The sequence below is a fragment of the Mycetomoellerius zeteki genome, unplaced genomic scaffold (genome assembly GCF_001594055.1).
Source record: "Mycetomoellerius zeteki isolate Tzet28-1 unplaced genomic scaffold, Tzet1.0 scaffold1, whole genome shotgun sequence".
Classification (NCBI taxonomy): Eukaryota; Metazoa; Arthropoda; class Insecta; order Hymenoptera; family Formicidae; genus Mycetomoellerius; species Mycetomoellerius zeteki.
In genome coordinates, this window is record NW_017255910.1 from 458018 (window position 1) to 483871 (window position 25854).

General features: G+C 31.5%; 1 long non-coding RNA gene across 1 annotated transcript; it reads right to left on the reverse strand.

The window, feature by feature from the left end:
* Positions 1-464: 464 nt before the first annotated feature.
* Positions 465-15351, reverse strand: LOC108731131 (uncharacterized). The gene is made up of 3 exons (XR_001937004.1): positions 15279-15351; positions 15244-15246; positions 465-475 (listed from the first exon to the last, which is right to left on the reverse strand). It is a non-coding gene; the product is annotated as an uncharacterized lncRNA (long non-coding RNA).
* Between the last annotated feature and the right edge of the window lie 10503 nt (positions 15352-25854).

Here is a 25854-nt window from a genome sequence, read left to right on the forward strand (position 1 = left end):
ACGGTGCTCAAACTTTATCTATCTATTTCTTTATTATACGTATAGACGCGTATACTTACATTAGTCATATGAATCAGTAATGTGAGTTTTGTAAAAGCAAACAATCAACATTGCTTCTATTGCCGGTGAACTGTAGAGTTATATTCATCAATAAATTATTACGATTATATTTATTAATAAATTATTAATGCAAAATTTAATCTTTTTTTTTTATAAAAAGATGTTTTCATCCCGCTTCTGATTTCGAGAAATATGAAATACGAGATTTTGTGCAAAAGTTGAAAATACACAATTAGATATCAAAATAGCAATGACGTCCCAATCTCTTGAGTTAAATAACACTTTATCAACTCCCATGTAAATCAAAATGTAATCGTAAATGTAAATGTAAATATAAATCAATCCATTTCTGAGGTTAGTTTGAAAGTAAACAACATCCATATTAACGTATGCACTTGATGAATAATAAATTAAACTTGAGTTAAGTTTAATAAATTTTCTTGAGTTAGATGTTATATATATATACACACGATAGGCCATTTTAATTTCCCCACTTGAATTTCTCGGAATCTAAGCGAGATAGAGAAAAATGGTCCAGACAAAAGTTCGCATGCAGTTCGAATAATATATATATATATATGTATATATAGATATGTACATATGACTATATGTATAACCAGCGTGCGCACCATAGGCATATGAGAAAAGTCACTACGCTCTGCCACGAATAATAGGACACTGAGGAGAAGGAATATAATTATATATAAATATATTAATTTATATTGAATTATTTGAGCAAAGAGAAAAGATCTAGCTTTGACCGTTATGACTATTATTTCCTATTTTACTTAAATTAACGACATATTGAGCAGGAGTAGAGGCGACCTACAGAAATGATTAAAAATAACTCAAGTGGGTATAAGTTGGCATTATGAATTTGACAATATAAGATAAATAATCATTCAATATTTATTATGTAATATTAAGGAAATCCTAAAATCGTCTGTATTATCGACTAAACCATATAATTTTTGTACAACAATTACTTTTTTCTTCTTTTACAGATTTGAAAATCCTTTTCTAGGATTAAAGTATATGCATTAATACACGTCTGCAAGGTGAAGTTTATACTGAGAATGAAAAAACATTTCGAAATTGAGATCTTCATTTTTGTTAGTTCACTATGGCACTCCAGATGTGTTATTTTGGCACTGAAAATTCATTTTTATGTAAAAATGAACATAAGAGAAACAATCTCCAATGATCTTGATTTTAATGAATGTTATTTAGGACATGATCCTGAACAACATTCAAGAGGTTTTAGCCGTCGGTCGAACACCTTGTGTAATGTTAATGCCGGCGATACTATAACTTTTGAACTTTATAACTCGAAAAGTACTTTGTGAAAAACTATTGTAGTTGAATAGTATTTTGAAAAGCTCTTGACACCAGCTACTAGATTCTGGAATCAAAAATGCCATTTAAAAAAATTGATGTGACCTTGACTTGACCTTGGCGACGCCACCAAAGGTTAGACTGACCAGATCAGTAAATAGATCATTTAAAATCCTACAACTTTTGTAGGAAACATTTCTTTCGGAAATGCTTAATTTTCGATATATTTCACCGATCCGGGACTTTTTACTCACCCTATGAGTGCATATATATATACTATATATGTACATGCATATTATACAGGATGGTCCATGTAAAGTGTTACAAGTTATTATTTCTGAAAGTGTGTCAAATGACTAATATGTTCAGACAAAAGTTTTATGACTTTGAGGAGAGCATAAGATGATACCATTTGTTTGACCTTAGGTAGCGTTGTCAAAGTGAGAGCAAGGCTACTTTGAATTTTTTAAACGGAACTCCCCATTTTTTTATTACATTTTCTTGTGACTTACCTTGAGAGCTTTTCAAAACACTATAATAAAATATTTTTTTATTAAGTATTTTTCGAGTTACAAGGTTCGAAAGTTACAGTACAGTCGGCATTAGCATTACGCAAGTTGTCCGATCGACGGTTAAAACTTATTGACTCAAACGCAATTAAACTACTATAACATCACAATTGACAAGCAACTTTTAATGATTATTGCGAAAAATATTACTAAGGCCTCGATAGTCTAAAGGCTTAGGACGCTCGTACGAAAAGCAAGAGATCCGCAAGACTGCCGGCCAAGGTAATATTTTTCGCTATAAATTTATTTACACTTTTTCAGTACATTAACATCTTTCTAATATGATGCTTGACTGAGCATCAAATTATTAAAAATTGCTTGTCAATTTAATTTAATTTGTGACATTATTACAGTAATTTAATTGCGTTTATAAGTCCGGAAAACCAATTCGGTGCGCAGTTCGAATAAGTACAAATATGGTATATACGAGATACATGTACATATACAGTATGTATATAATTCATATTGAATTATTTAAGCATTAAAGCTTCGACCGTTATAGGCATTTAATTTCTAGATCAAACATTAATCGTAATTAAATCTAGAGGTTACTTGGCAAGAGCTTTTAAGTGGCAATTATTTGTAAATACAATTGTGGAAATATGATGTTTTAAAATGTAACATAAGTACTTGGCTATTACAATGTACACGCGCAGATAAAAATGATCGGTCTGTTAACGGAATTACAGATTTCCCGTTCACAAATGGTACTTTTATCGGTCTTGCAAAGTAGACCGAAAAGCGGTGGCGTCTTCTGCAGACACTTTTAGAATACGATAGCGTATACGAATACACGAATTCAACATCTTGAAATTTAATATTTCCTTTTCTGAGAGCACGGAAATGCCATTAAACGGTCCGCGAGGAACCACCAAGTCGTGTTCATCGAATCGAAAGTTTACACAGGCCTATCGATTCTGACGCACATTATATGTACGTGCACACGTCTCGAATGCGAGATGAAAGTCAGTTTCTAAGGTCTCTCTATCAAGGTCGAAGTAAATATGTACATCATGCAATACGTTTAGATGTATCTCATGTCCTAAATGTGTACATACTGATTTACACTGAAAGCGAATTGTTAAGACAGATATTGAGACGAACAGATATACATTGATCAACATATCGCTCCCTTACTTTAAAAGTGATACAATTAAAAAAATGTGTTCGAGTTACTATCATGAACAAGTTCGGCAAATATTATTCTATCAATTATCAAAAATGAACTAACTTAGCTTCACAAAAAATCGTCAAAAAGTATCACAATTCAAAAAGAATTGTTTTAAAGAACCGTCATGATACAAAATGGGTGGATTTATTTAAGGATTGTGAAACGTAGAGCTTGTTGGAGGTCATTCAGGGTCATAACCTTGAAAAATAAGGTGTTCCATTAAAAAAATTTTAGGTAATCTTGACCTGACCTTAAGGACGTCTTCTCAAGGTCAATCAAGGTCACTAACTTCTTTCCCCCTTGAAACTATAAAACTTTTGTCTGAGACATTTTTGCCTTAAACTTAAAGATTTTAAGAAAATCGACTGGATAAATTAAAATGGTCCACCCGATATAACTTGTGACTAACTTACAATATGTGTAAAAATTCATTATGTCATTAAAATCACGTATTAAAGATAAATAAATTGAAAAATTAGAGCACTGTAATAATTCTTTCTATAAAGTTAAAAATTTTATTTGCACTTCTTTCTAATTATGTAAAACTGTTAATTACCTAATCACGATTTTAGAAGATGAAGATAAATTTTTATGGTGTAATAATGACAATATTAAAACATCAAATATATGCTAGAATGAGTTGCGACAATTGCATAAAATACATGTACAATTTATCTTCTATAGAGTGATCATGAAAGTTGAAAGTACCCGTTACATTTTTCTTCCTTCGTTTCGACGATCATTTTTTCAGTTTATGAGTGCCACCATGAAAGCATTAACCATCGCGCATCGAAGGAACAAGTTCAAAAAAATTGGAAGTCTTTTTTAAATTACACTGTTCGACACGAATTTTAGACAATAAATGAAAACAAGTAGTTCTTATAATTCTTTTGTTTCTGAAAACGAATCCATAAATGAAATTGCTCTATCATGTCTAGGTTTTCAAGAAAATTGAACCTAAAGGTGCCAAAAATAGTATTTTTGGTACCTTTGAGTTAAAATATTTAATAAATGTAACGTGATTGAGCAATTTTATTTATGAATTCGTTTTTTTTTCAACGACAAAAATCTATAAGTCACCCACTTTATTGACTGCTTTAATAAAAAAAATATAGTTACTAATATAGTTGCAATGAAAAAGAAAGAACTTAAATCAGTAGATATAAATATAACACTTTGAGAATCTGTTGGGAGCCGGGTAAGGATTTGAGACGAACAGAACGTAAAAAGGAATATATTTAATAAAAGAAAGTAACGTACAAGCTCAAAACGCACATTACAAAAAAGAAACGTCTAAGATGGCTGGTGCGTATATCAGTGTTGCCAACTGAAGAGCACAAAAGATACAATGCGTAGATGTCGTTAATAATATATAAAAACTAGAGTAATATAGATCAAAGCTTGGTAATGCTATCGCTAGTGAATAGCCCGAAAGTATAAATTTTTATCTCATAACAGGACCACTTATGCAATTTGAATAATTACTTGTTGTGTTTTGTATTTTTTTTAGAACAAATGAGATCGCGAAAAAATAATGTACTACTTACACGCATTTTTTCCATAGAATTTAATAGTACTATATTATTTTCATTCAAATCAAATTTTTGTTAATTGCTTAAGGGGGGTTTTTACCTTGTTGGGTCAAAAAAATCGTTTTTTTTACATATTTTTTTTCTTAAAGATTGTACTTTCAAAAATATGCAAAAAACGAGCTGTATGAAGAGGAAGAGAGAGTACTATACGATCCTGGGATCGCCAACTAGCTGTAAGTACTATCTAAATTTTAAACGCGTTTTTCTCGAAACGACGTTTTTTAAATTGGTGGAAGTTCTGTACAAGTCCCAAATCATGCGATCGATATGATTTTGATCTTAAAATATTCAGAAATACCGCCTCTCTAAAGTAGACTAGAATGAAGAGAAAATATATTGAAAACTTTTTTTTTATGAATAAATAACTGCAACAATTTTTCGTAAAAAAAAATTTTTTTGTTTGAATGACTATAACTCACTCAAAAATTTTTGTAATTTTTTTATTTTAATCTATATAAAGCACAAACCTCTATAAATTATAAAATTTTTTTTTCCAGATCACTTTTGAGCCTTTAAGAACTGCACTCAATAAGAAACACCTGTTCTTCGATGGTTAATGCGTTCATACTCACAAACATAACCCATACAGCATTGAAAGTTTTCAGAAATATCTCACAAGTATTTCAACTGAAAAGTGAAACATTTCATAAAAATTGCGAAATATGTCTGCAACATTTCTAAGACAGCTCTGAAATAGCAAAATGTCCGCGATTCTTGCACATGAAACTTTATTGAAAGATTGATGAAAGGTTGCAGAAAGAATACAATCTTTTTGAAATATTATCAAAAAGATTTCAGCTAATTCTAGTACTACAAAAACGAAATTTACATATATACTTGATTGATATTTAAACAATATTTAAATTTATTATGTCGATATATAATAAATTTAAATATTACTTAAATATCAAACATATATTTAAATATCATATCTGAAGTACTTAAAATTTCTTAAAAGTTTTGTGATCTGTTTACAGATTACAAAACTTATTGAAATGAACTTAAAGTATTTTTCAAAAATAGTAATCATATCGCCAACTATTTTGATTAATTAATCATATTATATGTATAAGTACATATACGTAATCACTATTAAAAATCACACCTGCAGTTTCCACACAATATCATTATTCATATACAAAAGTTTTTCGTAATTAAAGCAGAACAAGTCATTCATATACAAAAGTTTCTCGCAGTTAAAGTAGAACAAGTCACAATAATATCAAAATGACGTTAAACTGAATCATGATTGATTAAAAAATGACTTAGTAAACATTTTGAAGCCATTTTAACATCATGATGATTTTTTGTTCTATTTAAATATGTTTTTCAATTTATTGCATATGATAAATTTTAGAAATATTTCTATTAAAACATTTTATATGATCTATTACAAAATTCTTTCAGAATTGTTGCACATGAGACGTGAAAGGTTGAAACATTTCTGCAATGATCAGTGCTGTATGAGAATGTACAATTGGAAAGTACAGATAGTAGAAAGAGAGAGTATCAAATTTTAACCTGTCAGAAACCAGAATATACGATTTCTAATAGGTTAAAATATCTTATTTTCTGTCCTTATGTCTTGTACTTTTTAATTGTGTCTCAGGCTATAAATTGACTTGTACAACAGTTTAAATGAATTTGACGAGTTTCAAATACACGATCCTAATCAGAAAAACGATCGTCAAACGAAGGAGAACAAATATAACGGTTTATTTCAATCACAATCCTAATAATCACTTTGTATTTAGTAGTCTCTTAGACCCTGCATATGTATAGTATAGTAAAATTATTAAGATGTATACATGAAACACGAACGTGTGTAACTATTTTGTTAAACAAACCTTGACTAATTTTAATAAAAACTTTCGTTGAAATAAGCATAGTTAAATATGCAACGAAGAATTCTTCGAAAGAATTAATCGAAAATATTCTAACAAAAACGATGATCGAATTTACAATTTAGAAATTTACTGCTGAGCAAATTTCTCTTATTAATGAATATACAAGAACAGTTTATTTTCGTATGTACAGCATAGTACATTCCTATGCTATTCTCGATCCGCGGTCTTGTTCCGTTACGCTAAAAAGTCGTTCGCTCATTAACGGCAGTCACAGTCTGCAATCTTGAAAAGAACAATTGTAGTACCCAACGTAGAAGAAATTTTAACATACTAAAAGCTTTTTCATCTGCTGTCATTCGCCAATTCTTGCCACGTCTATTATTCGAACCGAACATACGCAATAAAAGAGGGTCAAATATAAGCTAAATATCATAAATAATATTCTAAATTGCAGCAAAAGAGTATTTTTAACTTTATATCTTTAAAACAACTATAACGGAACTTAATGTTCTTAGTTCATTATTGAATAATAAATGTAATGAGTTTGGAACAGATTGTAGGTAATATTAAATAAAGAAATACTTAAAGAATATTTTTAGATTCTGTATTCTAAATATAATTAATACACGAATTTACATAATTTTCATTCTATATTCATGCAAATTTTTTTTTTATATAAGTTACGCTCGTTTAATGATACCTCAGGACAATCATGCAAGAGGACAAATAATGCTTCGGTGTAAGAGCGCTCTCACTAAAGTTTGACAATAGCATTTTGCCGTCATAACGTCATACAACACAAATGAAGTGACATACATGCGGACATAAATGATATGATAAAAGTATACTCATAGTGTTCCAACAGTTCTATTTTTTCATCACAACAAAACACTCGACGAACAGTCGACAATGTTCGTCTACTTTTACAGTTTTCAAAGCAACTTTTATGTTGCTATGCATACTCATGCTAGCGGATATTTTGCATTCTCTACGTGTGCATCAAATGTTACCAATATCGAATAAAAAATAACCGCGTATTAATAAAAGAAACTTAAATGAGATTTAACCTCAATTCTTATTCCTGCTAATAATAAAAGTATATGGTTAATTTAAAAAAGTATAACACGAATGTCATTTCTTGTATTTGCAACAATAAGATTGATATATACATATATGGAACGTTCCACGTCAACAGGGACAAGTATCTGAGCAAAATTTGTGAAGTTGAAATAAGACGTTCGAGGGCTTAAATTTTTTGTTTTTATATGTGGTTTAAGAAAAAACATAGCGTTTTTTTAAATTCAAAGCGGCTGCTCCAATATGGCGGTTAGAATGAATAAAAAACTTATGAAAATTATTGAAAACGTTTATTTTATTGATCAGGTATAAGTGGTCCAAAATTCATTCCATGAAAACCGATATTTGTGGGTTTTTCGAATCACTCATGAACAACCCGTAGTCATATTTCCAAAATTCGAAATGACGGACCAGCAACTGTACTGAATGAAGAATGATTGGAATGCTTAAATCATTAATCAAGTAGTCCAAAATTTATTCAATCTTAAAAATTTATGTCTGAAGGTTTTCGTTTTCATGAAAAAAAATTAACATGTATGCGGGGGTTTTCCAAATCGCGGAGAATCTAAGCGTTCCAGTTTCTGGCTACGTTTACACCGTACGTTTAGTCCGCGGTCTACATCCCAAATTCGACCTTATTTAGGTCACATTATTTAGGCCGCACGCTGTAAACACTCTGATATCTGACTCGACCTGTTGCAGGTCAGGCCGGATTTTTTAGCGCCCTCACCTCAAATAGGTCGTCTGCTTTCTCGGTGTAAACGCGCGACCGACACGACCTAAAAACTTTTTCATTTGCTCGGTAGGACATTGATGTTTTGTTGAATTAGTTAGGTTAAACCGGTTTGTTATTTACTTCTAGACAAATGTGAAAAGACTAATTAATATTGATTTGTGCAAAGAACATAAATATTTAAAAAAAGATGCAAAAAAGTTCATGCAGCGATTTTCAGTAATTGTCGAATCCAAGTTCTTCGCATAATTTTCAAAGAAAGAATATTTCTTCTTTTTTTAGATAAAATAAATTTTTGAAAAAATATAATGTATTTTTTGAAATGTGACATTTCGAATGTCATTGACAAACACTGTTATTTAACCTCCTCAACTAATGTACTCGCGAGTACAATGCTGTATATGGAAATAATTTGTACAAAATACGATAGATGACTCTAATTCGGACCAGCGTGGACTAAATATGACCCAATCAATTTTTAAGTGTACTTTCGGTGTAAACGGTTGGTAATCCTACTTTGGGTCACGATATAGGTCAGCTATCAGTCGTACGGTGTAAACGTAGCCAATTCTTCTTCCACTGCAGTCGTCATATTGCATCCGCCATTTTAAATTTTGGAAATCTGACTGAAGATTATTTATGAGTGACCCGAAAAAAAATTTTTTTAATTTTTTTGTTAACAATTGTTAAATAAAAAAATGAAAATTTTTTTCTTCACAACATTGAAATAGGGTAGAGCGGGGCTATTTGAGCATAGGGGCAAGTTGCTCAAATGCAAATATCTAAATTATCAAAATATATATATTATATAATAGATACGTCTATGTTTGCGTAATGTAGCACAAAGACAGAGATTACTGTACCTTAATATAATAATCTGTGTCCGGCTGTCAACAGCCAAATACGTGCGCTTTTTCGTTTTTGTATATCAAAAGTAAAATTATTAGGTGAGTATTCTTTTTGATCTACATGGTAATTAAAGCGATTGATAATAATCAAATGTGTTTTTTGGATATAAGTTATTATCGTATTTTTTAACTTTAATGTTTAAGTTCCTATTTTATTTACAGTTTTTTAGTTATAAAAAAGTATTTTAGTCAACACCGATATGGAGCTATCTCATAACTAACCTTATTAATATACACATAATCCTTTCATGTTTTTAATAATACTATATATAACCTCATTAAACGATTATCTTCATGGCTCAACTTATCCTTCGAGGATGCTCAACATGCCCCATAGATGGGGCATATTGATCCATTTTGCATCCTTGTAATTAACGTAATTTTTTTCTTATTTACGAGATATATTAAGGATTTATAAGTACTTAATTATTGAACCAGATGAACATGCAACGTTTTAAAGCATTTTTACCATTAATCTATCATAATTGTGTGAAGATTTATAATAATTTAAAGAAAAAGTGTCACAACTAGCCTCGCTCTACCCTATAATATGCCTTGGAAATAAAAGAGCAATTAAATAAAATTCCTTTATTTATTGATATCGTCCTACAAATATCCTGAGCATATTCCTGGATATATTCAGAATGATCCTAAGGACGACTTGATCTGAATTCGAAATGTAATAATTTCGAACTTTCAGTTCTGAAGTGGGTTAAAATAGTTCCAACATACATTCGGTCCTATTTAACGTTCGAACTTAAGATTCGAACTGTCCGAACTGTCAAATCTGATGTTTCCTATCATTTATATGTATCCAAAGTAAAAAAATGTACGTTAACTTCGAAGGCTTTTACATATGTATACCTACATATTATGTATACATATATTTATTTATTTATTTATTTATTTCGTATGGAAAGTTTCTCCTGTTATTATGTGAACCGAGAAGCACAGAGCAAAAGAATCGCTCGGACATGAATGCATATACATGTATAAAGTGGCTCGGGAGTTAAGTGGCGGTTACAGGCGTGCATAACGGTACTAATGTACATTTAATGTCTTAACTTTGAATGCGCCTCGTGGCCCGCCGCGAGATAACATTTTAAATATGTTTTTGCATTTTTGCAGCCGACCGGCTCTCGCGCCGACACGTCCGCGTCGCGAGAAAAGAATGAGCGCGCTAAACGAGACAAGGAAAAAAAAGAAAGTTTTTAACGCACAGCGATCGCGAGCTCGACTATGTTCCTCTACCCTTCTCAAGACGCAGCAGCTAAGGTACTTTTTCCAAGGGATTTCCCTCTGCCTTCCCTCTATTTCTCTTTCTTTGGTAGAAAGGCTGCATCAAGAATCTACGATCTTACTGTCGACCGGGGAATACCAGAAGTTTTTCCATTCACCACAACGACAAAAGAAACGAAGTGGCGCAAGAAACGTCCTTATTTGGCTCTAAAATGACGAACGAATTTTAACGGATTCCATAAGAACTTGTCGGAGATCTGTAATAACAATTTCCGAACATTTATTAAAGAACATAAATGTGTTGATTTATGTCAATTTTAGTGAATCAAAATGTGATATTTAACAATAAAAAAAAAATGAATAAAAATATTTACTAAAAGCGATATTTTAAAATGAAAATCCTCCCCTTCCATTCCGTCAAATAAACTCTTGTTTTTTATCAATCCTAATCCTATATTCATAAATATTTCTATATATCTCTAAACGAAAAAGATTCGTGATCAATTTAGAGATTAAACTTGAGACTCTCTCTTTCACCTCTTGAAAATAATATTGACAGAATCATATTTACGATTCGAGAGAGACTTTTCCCGAAACGAGATATGACGTAGAGAGAAATCTATTACGTAACAGAAAAGTATATATACGAGCGATCAACTTGTCTTGTTACTAACGTAACATCATCTTTCATTCTGAGCGAAAGGAATCTCGATTGAATAAACAAGCATAATTTAAACGGCATTATTGTACGAAACTAATAATCACAAAGATAATATATACTGTCATCTTCTAAATATGCATTTAAAAAATTATAAAATATCATTAAAATAAATTGTCCTTAGATAAGACGACATCGAAAAAATTATCGAAGCCATCCTATTGCTGTAAGAGCGTGTTTATAGAAAATGTCACGGATCGAAAGTACTCGTAGATATTTGTTTCCTTTCACTTATTCTCTACCTCATCGTCGAAGACTGCAATTTATCATTCACAATCGTTGCGAAGTAGACTTTTATTACTAAATCGGAAATCTTTCAAGTTGTCACTTTGTAGTCCGCTTCATTCAGTCAATAGTTTCACGCTCAGATCGATAAATGTCAGATCTTAATATAATACAAAGACAACAATCCATCATAGAATTTCCGCGTTCTTGTATTAAAGAATACAATGAATCACAGAATTGTAAATTTCGGCTACATTGATTAAACGGACTAGAGAATTAGATATTGCTCGAAATTTTTTTTTTAATAGTTTTTTATAAATGGAATAAATGTACGAAAGTGAAGTTTCGAGGATATTTATACAACACATACATATAAAGAGTAAAAAATATTTTTTTATTAATAAAATTATTCTAAATACTTCTGAGTATGTATTTTAGATCTATGTGATATAAACGTAAAAAGAGTGTTAATGGCTAAAAGACGCAAAGTAATGTATTCCCTAAATAAGTGGTCTTTTGCGATAAATTTCGCGCTGTAACGCGCACTATCACGCTATTCCGCACAGTCTCATTGCTCCATTCAGAGCCGCCTGTTAAACTGACATTATTGCGCGTAACGCGAGTGCACGGCGTATTCGAATTTATTCGGTGTGCAAGCCGTCGACAGGTTCGTTCGTATGCATAGCCCGGCATGTTGATTGGCTGGCACGCAAAGTCGTGCTCTCACGCTGGCAAAGTCCGCCGTTCGTGGCTGCTCTGTGTCCCGCGCAGCACTGGGCGGATATTGCATACATGCGTTGTATTAATATGTATTTAAATTAGTGCCTCAAAGCGATACGAAATTACGGCGCTCGCTACCATAGACGGCCGCCAACGAATTACACACGCATTGCTTAGGCCAATCTTGAATGACGCTATGTCCCCGCAATATCAAGTCTTAGGAGCTCTTGCATCTCTAGGATCATCATGTAATAATTGTAAATTTAGAGTAAACTTACTGCGAAAATGCAAAATTCTTCAATTCTGTTTGTCTGTTTTCTATCCATTGAAAGCAAGAAGTATAAGAACGAAATAAATTAAACGTACATAATATCGAACAAAAATGTAATGAGAGATATACGGAATATTTTATCGAAACAGAAAAAGTTTTCAATCAGAAAATATATGTATATATAAAGCGTGTCGGATATTCAAATGATAATTGCCAACATAAAAGCGTATTATATGTATTTATTTATAGAAAAACGCTACGAATGTTTATGAAACTGGGAATAAGATGTGTACACGAATTTGATATTAACTATTCCCGTACCATATTTTCTTAATTGTACTTTTATCTCTAATACGTACCTCTATACTAATTAATAGTATAGAGGTACGTATTAGAGATAAAAAATATTTGTCATACACAATATATTTTCATAGCTTAATTTATAAAATTTAATAATCTATATCAGGATTGCAAATATCACTATGAATGAAAATAAACAATAGCAGACATATTATGTAATTCGTTTTCAGAGATGAATTGATATGAAAACGAATAAAAATAAGTTTTACATCTGCAATTATGGCCCGTAATTGTCAATGGTTGCGTTCAGCGGATTCAACTATTGCGGAGCGGATCTGTGAGCGCTCGCCTGCTATTGGTGTATTCTTTTAAATCATCCAATAGTAGCGAGCCCTCACGGATCTGCTCCGCAATAGTTGAGTCTGCTGAACGCAACCAATCTTTCGTTTGGGAGTAAGAGCTCGGAAAATGAGGCAATGTCGCTCCGTCACCCTGCCGGCGCGCCATCACGCTCTGCCCAAGTCGGCACGGGTCGCTGTTAGGCCCTGATGATATTTCTGTACATGCACGTGAGTTTAAAAACAATTGCTCTCTGCGTTTAACAGGGTTGAGACTATCCTTAAGTAATACCTTAATGCCTGCATTACAATTATTTCTTTTAATTTTTTTATTTTTTAGTTTTTAGTTTATCCTTTTTGTTATTTTTATTAGTCTTTGTTATTTTTATATTTTTGTTATTTTTTTGTTTTTATTTTTATTTTTTATTTTTTATTTATATTTTTTGGAAAATTTTAATATCTTATCATTTATTTTCGGGGGAAAGTAATTTGAGTAGTGGCATAAGAAAATTTCTTAATGGAGAATAATTCTTCTGCATATCCAAAAACATTTAATAAAATAAAAAAAAAACAGAAAAATTATGAGTCTTATTTAATTTATCATTAATTTCAATGCACTTTATATTAAAGTTTAAATATTTACAACTTTTGATAGGAGCATTTTCCAAAGAAATGTTTCAAACAAAGTTTACTTGTTTTTCCTCGTAGAATCCAAATATGTAACATTTAGAGGGGGTCCCATTTGAAACTTTAAAGTTACCCCTCCCCCCGCCCCTCTTCAAGGGGGCACGAGAGTGGATTTTTATTTACGTAATTAGAAAGGCCCCTCGAATATATGAAACTTTCTCATGAACAACTTTTTAATAGGACAAATATTTTTAGAGTTATTAGCTTGTATAACACTTTACGTGGGCCACCCTGTATGATATATTAGTATAATATATGATAACTGTGTGTCAGAATATAAATGTAATTACAGTAATTAATAAAAGGTCAATAATTGTGAACGAGCAAAAATTCTAATTTGTTCAAAATAAATTCACTTTAACATTAAATGTATTATAAAACCGAACATTTCGGATATCACAGAACCCTTCATCGGCGGTGTGAAGCAAGTTGATCTAGTTATAATACCCTCTCCCCTTATTTTTTAAAAACGATAGTCTAACGTATAAATGTAATTCGTAATTAATTAAATAAAAATAACAGCGTTTCAACCCAATGATTGAAAAATGAGGATGTCACTTTCAATTTGTGTTCATCAAAATATTTTAATATGAAAAGAGAGAGAATTTTATAGATAAATAAAATATTAGAGAGCTGATAAAGATGGTTTGTGTTGCTCATTATTTCATCAAATTAACGAAAAAATATAATTTAATTTTTCTCAATGTGGCCCACCTTTTGAAAAAATCTAAAAAAAATATAGTTTTTAGACAACACAAAGTGTTGAACAGAAATTGACATGAAATTTTTTTAAGGTCAATCAACGGAATCAGGGTGAAAAAAATGTTTAAGTTATTTTTATTTTTTTCAGAATTGAAATTCGTATTGAAAAAAATTTTTTTTAAATCCTCATTAATGTTTTGGAATAACCAATTTTTCAGAATTTTTTCAAAATTTTATTTGAACTTTTACTAAATTAAATTCGTAAATTTGTAAAAAATCGTTTTTTCGCTGTAACTTGATCAGGTCTCCATATAGAAACCTAAAATTTGATATGTAAGTGTCTTTTTATATGAGAACCTTAAAAAAAAAGATCAACTCTAAAAGCCGTGGGGGCATTTTTATCGTACTTATTCCGCTAGGTCCTTTCTGAATGAAAATGACATTTCGAGTTACATGGAGTTACCGTACTAATAGGAGGTATTTTTTTCTAATAGGAGGTACTTTTCCCGGTAAATTCGCTGGAGGTATGAAATTAACGAGGTAACAATTCGATTGAAGGTATCACTCTTATCGAACTCGCGATACTTTTCTTTTGGAGATACAAAGCTTTTCGTGCGTACCTCTTATATGCCTCGACATTATAAGTGTACCGGCAACATTCGACTATTTCGTTAAGAAATAGCAATCGCGCAACAGCGCGCGTAACCTGTGCTAACGCGCCATTGCGTGCCATATCGGACAGGTTGGACACGCGCTAGCTGTATTAAAATATACACACTATGAAACAAATATACGTTTATTTCATTTCAATTTATTGCACTGTGTGCATCAGTTCAGATAGTGCAGGAAAAATGAACAGGCCCACTTATTCACGGTATCTCAGTTCTGAAGAACCACTCGTCTGCGGCGGACGCGTCACGACGCTTTTACTTTGTATATTTTTGAAAGTATTACCGACTTGGACTGTGGGCCTTGAGTAACATATAGCTGTTCCGCGGTTTTGGACGACCCGTCCGTTCGTCGCAGCCGTGAACTTATATGAAGTTTACGTAGGGTAAGTAATTTACGTGGGGTTTTTATTTCAACGTGTACCGCCAATTTTTGGCGGTATAAGATTAAGAGTGTAGAAAAAGATATATTTTTTTCAATCATTTGGTTGTACATTCTAAAAATATCTGGAGACACGGTAATGTCTCGGCGCTAAGCACGGCACTGCCATGGCTCCTTAAACGAACCGGCGAGTTGCGCCCGATCGAGATTACAGGATCTCAATAACGGTCCAGATCGAGTTTTTTTAATTTAAACCGCAAAAATTCAACATTTTATTAAAATATCATATATTTGACAACAATCGAATAGGAATAAGACTGATTGTGAGATAAACGCAGTATGCTAAACGCCAGTAATCATCGTTCGCTCTCCCTCCCTCCCTCTCCCTCTTCCTCCCTCTCCCTCCCTCTCCTTCCTTCTCCCTTCCCCCCTCTCTCTCTTCACATTAAATTTAAAGTCCATTCGAAATCGAAAACAAAAATGTTATAAAGCAAATTTACATAAAGATAGCTAAGTCGTATCCCGTCAATGACAACGTGATATAAACAAAAATAATTTTTATTACTGTAAAAGCGAAATCTCAGCAATGTCGATACACTCGGTGCATTGGGAATGGAAATAACAAAATTGTTGTCGTATGAAAAATTTACGTCACATTCATCTTGAGATTGATGGAACACCATCGTGCAATACATCATACAACTACGGAACAACAGAAACCCTTTAATCACGAAATCAGGAATTAGTAATTACGAAACTAGTGAATGTCGTACATCATTCGAATACTCCATCGTATCATTTTAATTGATTGAATCTAAGCGCGTTACTCAATCAAACGTCAGAATTATAAAAGAAAACTAAATTTTATTTTCACTATACTTTAAAAAATATCGATATGAATTTAACACCATGCGGTGTCTATGTAATTCTCACCATATTGTTAATATTAACACCAGAATTATATAGGTGTTAAATTCATATCAATATTTTTGAAAGTATATCGTTTATATTTTTATGCTGATTCTCAGTTTGATACATGACATGTATGGATATGTAAAAGATATCTGTTGCTATGCAGCTATATTATAAGAGAAGGTAAAGAATAGTATCGGGAAACTCGTTATAAGAACATCTTAATTAGAGTATTACAAAGTTATATCAGCAGGTGTAGATTCAATTTAATACAGATATTCGCTGCCAACTCTTGTAAAACACGGAACTCAAAGGAATTTTGCTATTCTTTGCATCTCTCTCTCTCTCTCTCTCTCATTCTCTTTCTCTCTTTCTTTCTCTCTCGTTTTATATTTTAGTAGCCCTTTATTTCATGCCTTTCTTCATCTATCTCATTTCCCCAATTTTAGTCATTCTTTCTTTCACCTTCTCCGACCAAGCGTTACCGTCAAAGTAAAGTCGATATTGTTGTCTTAAATCGTTTAAAACTTAGAGAATAGCCATTATGACTAAAGCAAAGCAAAGTTTACTCCACAACTCTTTAATACATCTTATTAGAGAAGGTGTGGAAGAGACTAGCTTATTATTTAGCGATAATTAAGCTTCTAAAGGAAGATTTGAAGATATCCTCTACTTAACTTTCATTGAACGAGCGAGAAGCGACAACGTGGCGAAATATCGCACGCTGAACAGAAGATTGATTAACGCTAGATTGAAGGAGCGCAATGTGCATTAGTTCTGAGAGAGCTTACGATTTTCTTAAATAGATATTCTATCCATTTTTTTAACTTAAGTTATGTCGTACAAGAATTGTACAGAATCAAATCAAAATGTCTAATGATATTGCACGAATTTATATAAAACAAAGCGTAAAATGAAGATTTTCGTGTTATATTTCGTAAAACTACCATCACGCTCATTCTTCGCGTAATACCTAAGATTCAATTGATTTAAAGTTAAAGAGTAATATGCATCGATGTGTAACGCATAAATAGATGAACAGATTAAAAATCGAAATAACTGTACGCCGGATGGAAGATTGATACGAAGATTGGTGGGGAAATATCAAATATTCGCAATTAATTTATTATCGCAATAAATCCAGAGTTTAAGATACAATAGTGCGCAATACAATCCTACTGTTTTGCACCGATTCTAGCAGATGTTAATCACCTTTCACAGTTCATACATGACACAAACCTATGTAATTAGTATAGCATACTAATTACTCCGGGTAGTTCCCATGAGTAAATGATCGTTACTTCTAATTGTAATACAATCTCACCTTATCGAGCTATAATAACGTTTCGGCATTTATATTAGACACCCAATAATCAAATTTATCCTTGGCAGCAATGCATAATTACCGAAAATGAAGCCTTATGTAAGTTACATTCAAATACCGAAAATATGTATAATGTGAATTCTGTATTATCCTACAAATCTGGACATGATATTACGATATTCACGTAGAGATCGAAACACAAATACGAACTAAACTCGTAATATTTGTCATTGTGTAAATATTATAAATCGGAGAATTAAATTCACTAGAAACATATATACATACGTATATATTCCAACATTTATGCCCCACGGCAGATTTAATCGTGTTATATCGTATCACATATATTGTATTATTACCGCGAGTATTCTATAAATGTCCGAAAATTTCTCACGTTTAAATTCCACTATTATTAAGCATGTTGAAATATAATTCACATACCTTGGCACATTATTGTGATAATATGCAGTATACTGATAGTCAAGTATCTACTCCTTTGTCGGTCCGCCATTTTTCCGTTGATACGTCAAGCTCCGAAGTTAATCTGAAATAAAACAAAAAGTTCAAGCAATCATGAGAAAGATAAGTTAATAATCAAATGTCAAATATTTTTACATACTATACACCTGCTATAAATTCATCTAGATTTTCTTTCAATAAAATGAAGTAAGTTAAGGATCCATGGATAATATTTTAACATAATAACAAAATTATGAAAAAATTACAAATTATTCTACATCACACTTAAATATGTATAATACGACAAATTTGACGGTTCACTATCTGGATCATAAGTTATTTTAATAAATAGTAGTATATTTTTAATGTACTCTAATAAAAATGTATGAAAATGTATTATAAAATAAATGACAAAAATCTCAACTTTTTAATATAAGTATATTATGTTTTCAAGATTATTTATATAAAGTTATATTGCGATGCTTAAACCAGTTGTCTAGTAAATAAACAAAATATTTATTTGTTTTATATCTTTGTAACTCAGTGAATTGCAATGAAACTTTGCATAATTTAAATATTTAAAGTAATTATAAAAAAATTTTGACGTTTGTTAACATTTTTTTAATTTTAATTTATAACAATAAAAATAATGACAAAATAACGATAAAAATAATAACAAATAAAATAAATAAACTATAAAAATGTGTTGTTCAATAAAAACGGAATGTTTTGAACACAACTTTTATACACAGATGTCTGATTAACGGTAAAACTTACACATAGCGACAGAATGGACTAAACTGAGTCGAAAAGTCCTCTACTATTTTGCAATCTTCGCAATAGTTAACAAGATATTAATTACTAAAAATCGCTGTGTGTGTGTGAATATTGGTTTTCAATAATTTTTTACTCAAATACTATCAATTTTATAGAAAAACTATTTATTTTCTTCTCATAAAGTTCTGAGAATTTTTTTCAGAATTTTTTAATACTGTATTTTCTCATGAGAGTAAAAATAGTTGCCAATAAGAAAATGCAGTACTAAAAAGTTGATAAAAAATTCTGAAAAAAATTCTCAGAACTTTATGAGAAGAAAATAAACAATTTTTGTCTCTTGCTGTTTTTCTGCAAAGTTAATAGTATTTGAGTAAAAAATTATTGAAAATTAATATTCGGCAATTTTTAGTAATTAATATCTTATTAACTATTGCGAAAATTGCAAAATGATACAGGATTTTTCGACTCAGTTTAGTTCATTCTGCCGCTATGCTAGAGTTTAATCGTTAATTATCAGACATCCTGTATATATATAGTTTGTTTAAAGAGAGTATAAATATTAGCAAATTTGTTTAAAATAACGCCCATACATCCTTAAGTGAAGCATAAAAATAAAGTGTTCGTAAAATGATCGTAAGCAGCGATACGTATTTACTACTAATAATACAATTTACCGCGATCGTTACACGCTACTCATGTCTGTGAGATCATAGGTTATTAGTGGTCTTCAAATAACTCTATTCTATTACTAAAGGCATGATATAAATCTAGTACAATACATGATAGTGCGGGATACATATGTACATACACGTCAATCTCGCATAATGTGCACAACCAAATGCATATTGCAATGTTGCAATATGCCGATTGGTCGGAAACGCGTACAACCGTGAAATTATTAACGCATGACTAAGTCAGTGTAATACACAAAGATACAGTAATTAACAAACGTCCAATGTTAATCAGACTTATCGACTTGAAATATGTGTACTACATCGTTCGACAAGATGCAACTGTTGTTTATGGTCTTGTAATTTGTATTCCCGTTTGTACTTGATATCGGTAATGCTCCAATGATTACTCATAATACAAAGATTATATTGGCTAAAAATGATTCGATGAATTAAATGTTTATAGTTATTTGTCACATCATTAGGTAATGTAAGCTCTTTATATAGAAATATACAGGGTGTCCCATAACTCACCTGACAACGCTCGTGAGCAGGTAGAGCGGACTAAACTGAGTCGAAAAGTCCTCTACTATTTTGTAATTTTCGCAATAGTTAACAAGATATTAACTACTAAAAATTGCCAAATATTGGTCTTCAATAATTTTTTTCTCAAATATTATCAATTTTACAAAAAAAAACTGCAAGAGACAAAAATTGTTTATTTTCTTCTCATAAAGTTCTGAGAATTTTTTCAGAATTTTTTAATACCGGATTTTCATGATGGTAAAAATAAGAAAATGCAGTACTAAAAAGTTAATAAAAAATTCTTAGAGTTCTATGAGAAGAAAATAAACAATTTTTGTTTCTTGCAGTTTTTTTGTAAAATTGATAGTATTTGAGAAAAAAATTATTGAAGACCAATATTCGGCAATTTTTAGTAATTAATATCTTGTTAACTATTGCGAAAATTACAAAATAGTAGAGGACTTTTCGACTCAGTTTAGTCTGCTCTACCTGCCCACGAGCGTTGTCAGGTGAGTTATGGGACACCCTGTATATGTATATATATTGTGACCGTACTCACGAGTGACGGTACAACTCCGTCGTGATCTGTATTATAATTTTCAAATAAATGATTTCCTTTACGGGATGACTCGATAATCAAACAGATTTCTCGCTAAATATCAGAGCTTTTGCACAAATACAAATTGGGCGCCAGGCACAAGAGAGCGTGCCACTCTTTCGTTAATTTTTACTTATTCTACGATTTTCACGCGAAATCACAATTCGCGATGGCAACAGGGATGAGTTGTTATAGACAGGAAAATTGTCGAAGGATGCGAGAGATAGACTATAAGAATAACAGAAATTAATAAGAAAATAGAAAACAAGTGTATTTGAGACGTAGAACAACTGATTTTCAGAATGAGTTCGATAGGCCTGGTCTTACAGGCTCAGCATTCGGGAAACAACAATAAAATCGATTAATGCCGGTTAGGCGACCTTATTAAATCTCGCTAAATCTTAGCTCTACGAACGATCACACCAGAAAGGCAAATATTGTATGACAATCAAACGCGGAATAAAGTCTGTTGTCAATACGCAAGAGTTTACACACTAACCAGAAATTAAGTTAGGTATACAAAATACTAGCGGTACGCTTATTTGTTAGAAGAAGTTTGTTATTTATGTGCTACCGTAATACGCATGCATATCAGTACATGCAAGACATTCTTCTAGTATTGAAAGGATTGCAATCCTAAATTCAGTACTTTATGGTTATACGAAAATTCCTTTACTTTGTAGAGTATCCTCTTGAGGTTATACGAGATAAATGAAAAATCCTCTGACATTAATACGGAACCGCTAAATGGTAGAATATTTTTTTTTGAGTGTTCAGTTGCCGCGTAGAAAGGTATACGAGCCACGTGTCATCTACCCAAACGTTACTTTTAGCGAATTATTAGTTGCCGAATAGTGCTCGTTCTTTGCTTATACAGCAAATCACCTTTTGGCTATGTTTCAAAATTCACTGCCAATGCTGAACATGTATAGTATACGTAACGTAAACTGTAGATTTTCAGCACCGACAGTGAATTTTGGAACAGCCTTTATTGTACATTTGTGTATCGAGATTCTTTCCATTTTGCAACTTAAAAGTAATCATTGAGTCACAGCGTAGAGAAACATTCTGTTCCGCAGTACAAGTAACTGTTTCTTATTATGTCTTTATTACTCGATCCTCTTGAGAACTTAGATAATACCAAAATCTTGCACGGCTGCTTAATCGACGCGTGCACGATTAACTCCATTTATTTCCGTTGCGGATGTCAAGTCTTAAAGATCCAGGTCTTACAGAGAGATTACACTTCACCAAGATCATATGTAACTCGACTTTTGCAGAATATACTTGTTATTTTCTTTTTTTTTGTTAATTCAATTATGCTGTTCTTTCTTTAGCCTATCTCTCTCGTCCTCCTATATTCTTTCCCGTTGACGACGAACTATCCCCTCTGCCAATTCAGTGACTGAGCGATCGAAACCCGCCCGTCGTGAACAATAATAGCGAGTAAATAAAACGCATCGAATGATCCTTTCGTAAATTTTAAAATCGGTGAGTAGACCCGTCCCCTGCATAATTACAAAAAAGTAATGAAAAGTAACGATTTTTCATTGTTACTTTTAAATAACGGTAACGCGTTACTTTTTACCGCAAATAACGTTAACGGTAACACGTTACTTTTAAAAAGTAACTTTGCCAACCCTGAATATATATATATATTCTCTGGAACATTCTAAGACGAAAATCCTAATACGAAAATCGAGACAATAATAGTTTTTAAATTAATGGCGATTAAAGTTTACTAATCACGGAGCTGATATTTCGCGCGCTCAGGCATGACGATATGACAAATGATAAGGATGCTTCAGGGTCCTCTCAGTAACTCCAAGATTTTTAAACATGTAATATCTCGTTATTAAATTGATATTTTGTGATATGCTTCGACATTAATTATATGTACGTAATGTACAAATAGATTCCATATAGAAGCAACAATAATTTCTTAATAAAAATGTCACTGCATATTTGTATGATAACCTAGAAATTGCTGAGAGGGCCCTGAAGCACTCTCATCATTTACCATATCGTCATGTCTGAGCGCACGAAATATCGGCTCCATGTTAATAAATTTTAATCTATAGCTATATTAATTTAAAAACTAATATAGTCTCGACATTTTCGTATTAGGATTTTCATGTTAGAATGTTCCAGAGAATCCGTTCTTAAAAGGACGGGCGTGGGTTTTGGGACACCCTGTATAGAACGTTATTCAAAATATACATAAATAGAGACTCTCTCTGAGTGATGAGGAACCCTTTTATCTAAATCCAGTGTGTCAGGCTTTTTCATTTAATACATGTACCAACAAAATAGAACCATGTACTTATCTGCCGTGCTATATTTATACAAATCTAAACTAATGCATGCAACATATTTCATATCTATCATATCTTGTTATAATTGCGATTCCCTAATATTATTTATCCTCTCTTTTTAATATTGCTAGATATCTTTTAGATTAGATAGATAGCTCGTAACGTAACGAAAGCTTTTACAGATTATTATACGAATATTTAAAGTGCGAAGAGTCTTCTAATATTACGCGCGTAATGTGCAATTCATAATGCTATCACGAGTTTTACTAGATATATAACAGGGATTTCCATAACGATACTACGTTGATACTCGAGTAAAATGGCCTGCGTCGCCACAATCCTGAATTCACTTCTACTATCGCGCTCGCTCCATAATTAGCAAACTCAGTTACGTAACACCGTTATAGTAACGCTCGCGTTCCTTTATCTATTTTTCTCGTAAACTTGTTCGTGACAGGCTCATGGAAAAATGCTACGCATGGATAGCTCCGGGCGGTTCTCTGTTGATGTTCTTTCTTCTATTTACAGTAATATATGTAGAACAATGAGATAATGATTAATAAATAGTAACTACAGTCTAAGGAAATCATATACAACGACAAGTTAAATATAATATTGATATAAAAAAAAAAATATGTATATGTAAAACATCGCAAAAATATAATTAATTCTAGAATTAATTAATATAAGTTATCGAGGTTAAGTTATCGAGTATAAGTTATTGAGTTATATAGTAGTTATATTGTAATTTGATAAGTTCAACTCTCATATTTATAATTTATTTACAAAATTTCATGCATTTAAGTATACCTTTACGATTATATTATTATGGAATTACAGATAGTTAATAATCTTTAGTGAATCATATTCGCACATTATTATAATTTTTACTTTCGAAACTCCTATTTTATCAGCTCGTATATAAAACGCAATATTAATAAAAATAACATATAGGGTAACTCCGGTATATATCCCACACCTATCAAAAACTTGATTTATTAAGTATTATTTACTACGTTTAAAGTAAACGAACTATATCAGTAAACCTTTGTACTGTCTACTACTATGAAAAAAATATTAGAAATCCGAAATATATATATTTATTTTTCGTATTAAGAAATAAACTTTTTGAAACCCTTGCATTTTTGCCGTATATCCCATAGGGGTGGGATACATGGCTACTCATAAGGGAGAGGGGGGTATGTACGGCTCATGAAAAATTTACAAATAAGATGCTTATAAATAAGACATAAAATGACACAATAACTTATAAAATGCGTTTATAAAGTTTTATTATGGAATAAGAATGATAAATATGTATATGAAGTAATAAATAATAATTACAATCTTCCTATATATATTACAAGTATTATGACATGAGATACATATTTCATGTAATGCGTTTATTGCATTTAGTGCACTAATTTCAATCTGCGCACTTTGTATGCTTTGGGCATAAATCCCGCCCGCTAAAAATGCCGTATATCCCAAACAAGTGGAATATACAAGACAACAAACTAAACAAAGAATACAAAAGCAAAGCACTTGTATTTGGCTGTACAACATGCTTTACTATTCTTCTACACGTATGTATTACGAAATAACCACTAGGTCTTTTAAACGCCCTACAGTAATCATTTTATGTATTATAATTTATGATGGCGCTACTTATTACAGTGACAAATGGATTCAACTCACAATAATTTCATTAATATTAACAATAAGAAACTGAAATCATAACACAATACTAATATAACATAAAGGCATGTAATAGAGTAGTTACGGGATAATTACCCCCACTCCTTTTATTTTTTCTGACTTCTGCGGCGTATTTGCCGGAGTTACCCTATAGAAATTGGCACTTGTGTATAACATCGACCATGATCATGCCGCAACAAACAACCACGGACGATGAAACAAGAAAAACAAGAACGACAAGGATTATCGAAATAATTGTTTATAATACACTGACGACATATGAGAATTTTAAGTATGGATAGGTAAAGAATTACGAAGATTATTAGCAAAGACAAATTATTGAATTACGGCAAATAAAATAGGTAATTAATTATACTGAAGATGACTAGAAAAATGGTCGAAAACGTTATATTACTTTAAAAAAAATAAAGAATAATTAGGCAATAACAACCAGCACTAGGCTTATATGCTCCTTAACACTCGTATTGTTTATATAGTATTGTTATTGATACGTAAATCTTACGTACAAGGAACTATACTACTCTTAATTAATACATAAATTTAAGAATAAAATTTGAGCTCTCGAGAATAACCAATAAAATATATAATCAAAAACAGGCGATTGAGAGCAAAAATTAAGACGCATTTATTATATGTTAACAATGTATTTCATAGACCTTACAACACATATGATGAAATCAGACATTTCGGCTCAATTCGAGCCATCTTCAGCGATGTCCAAATAACATAAAAAATTATTAAAGATAAGATCCAAGCATGCAGTTAAGGGAGCCTCTTCAATTTCAAACTTGAGAAGCGTCATTATCAATTAATTGAATGGCTAAAGAAAAGTACTAAAGAAAAGTAATAATTAGTAATACGATAATGATAAAACAAGTATAGAATGATCAAAGGACTTACCTGCTGCAAACCATGATCCAAATATCAAAAAATTTGTGAAACGCATGAATAGAGATAAATCGTTAAGAGGACCGATTCGTGCAAAATATCAATGTTCCAATGACAGTAACTG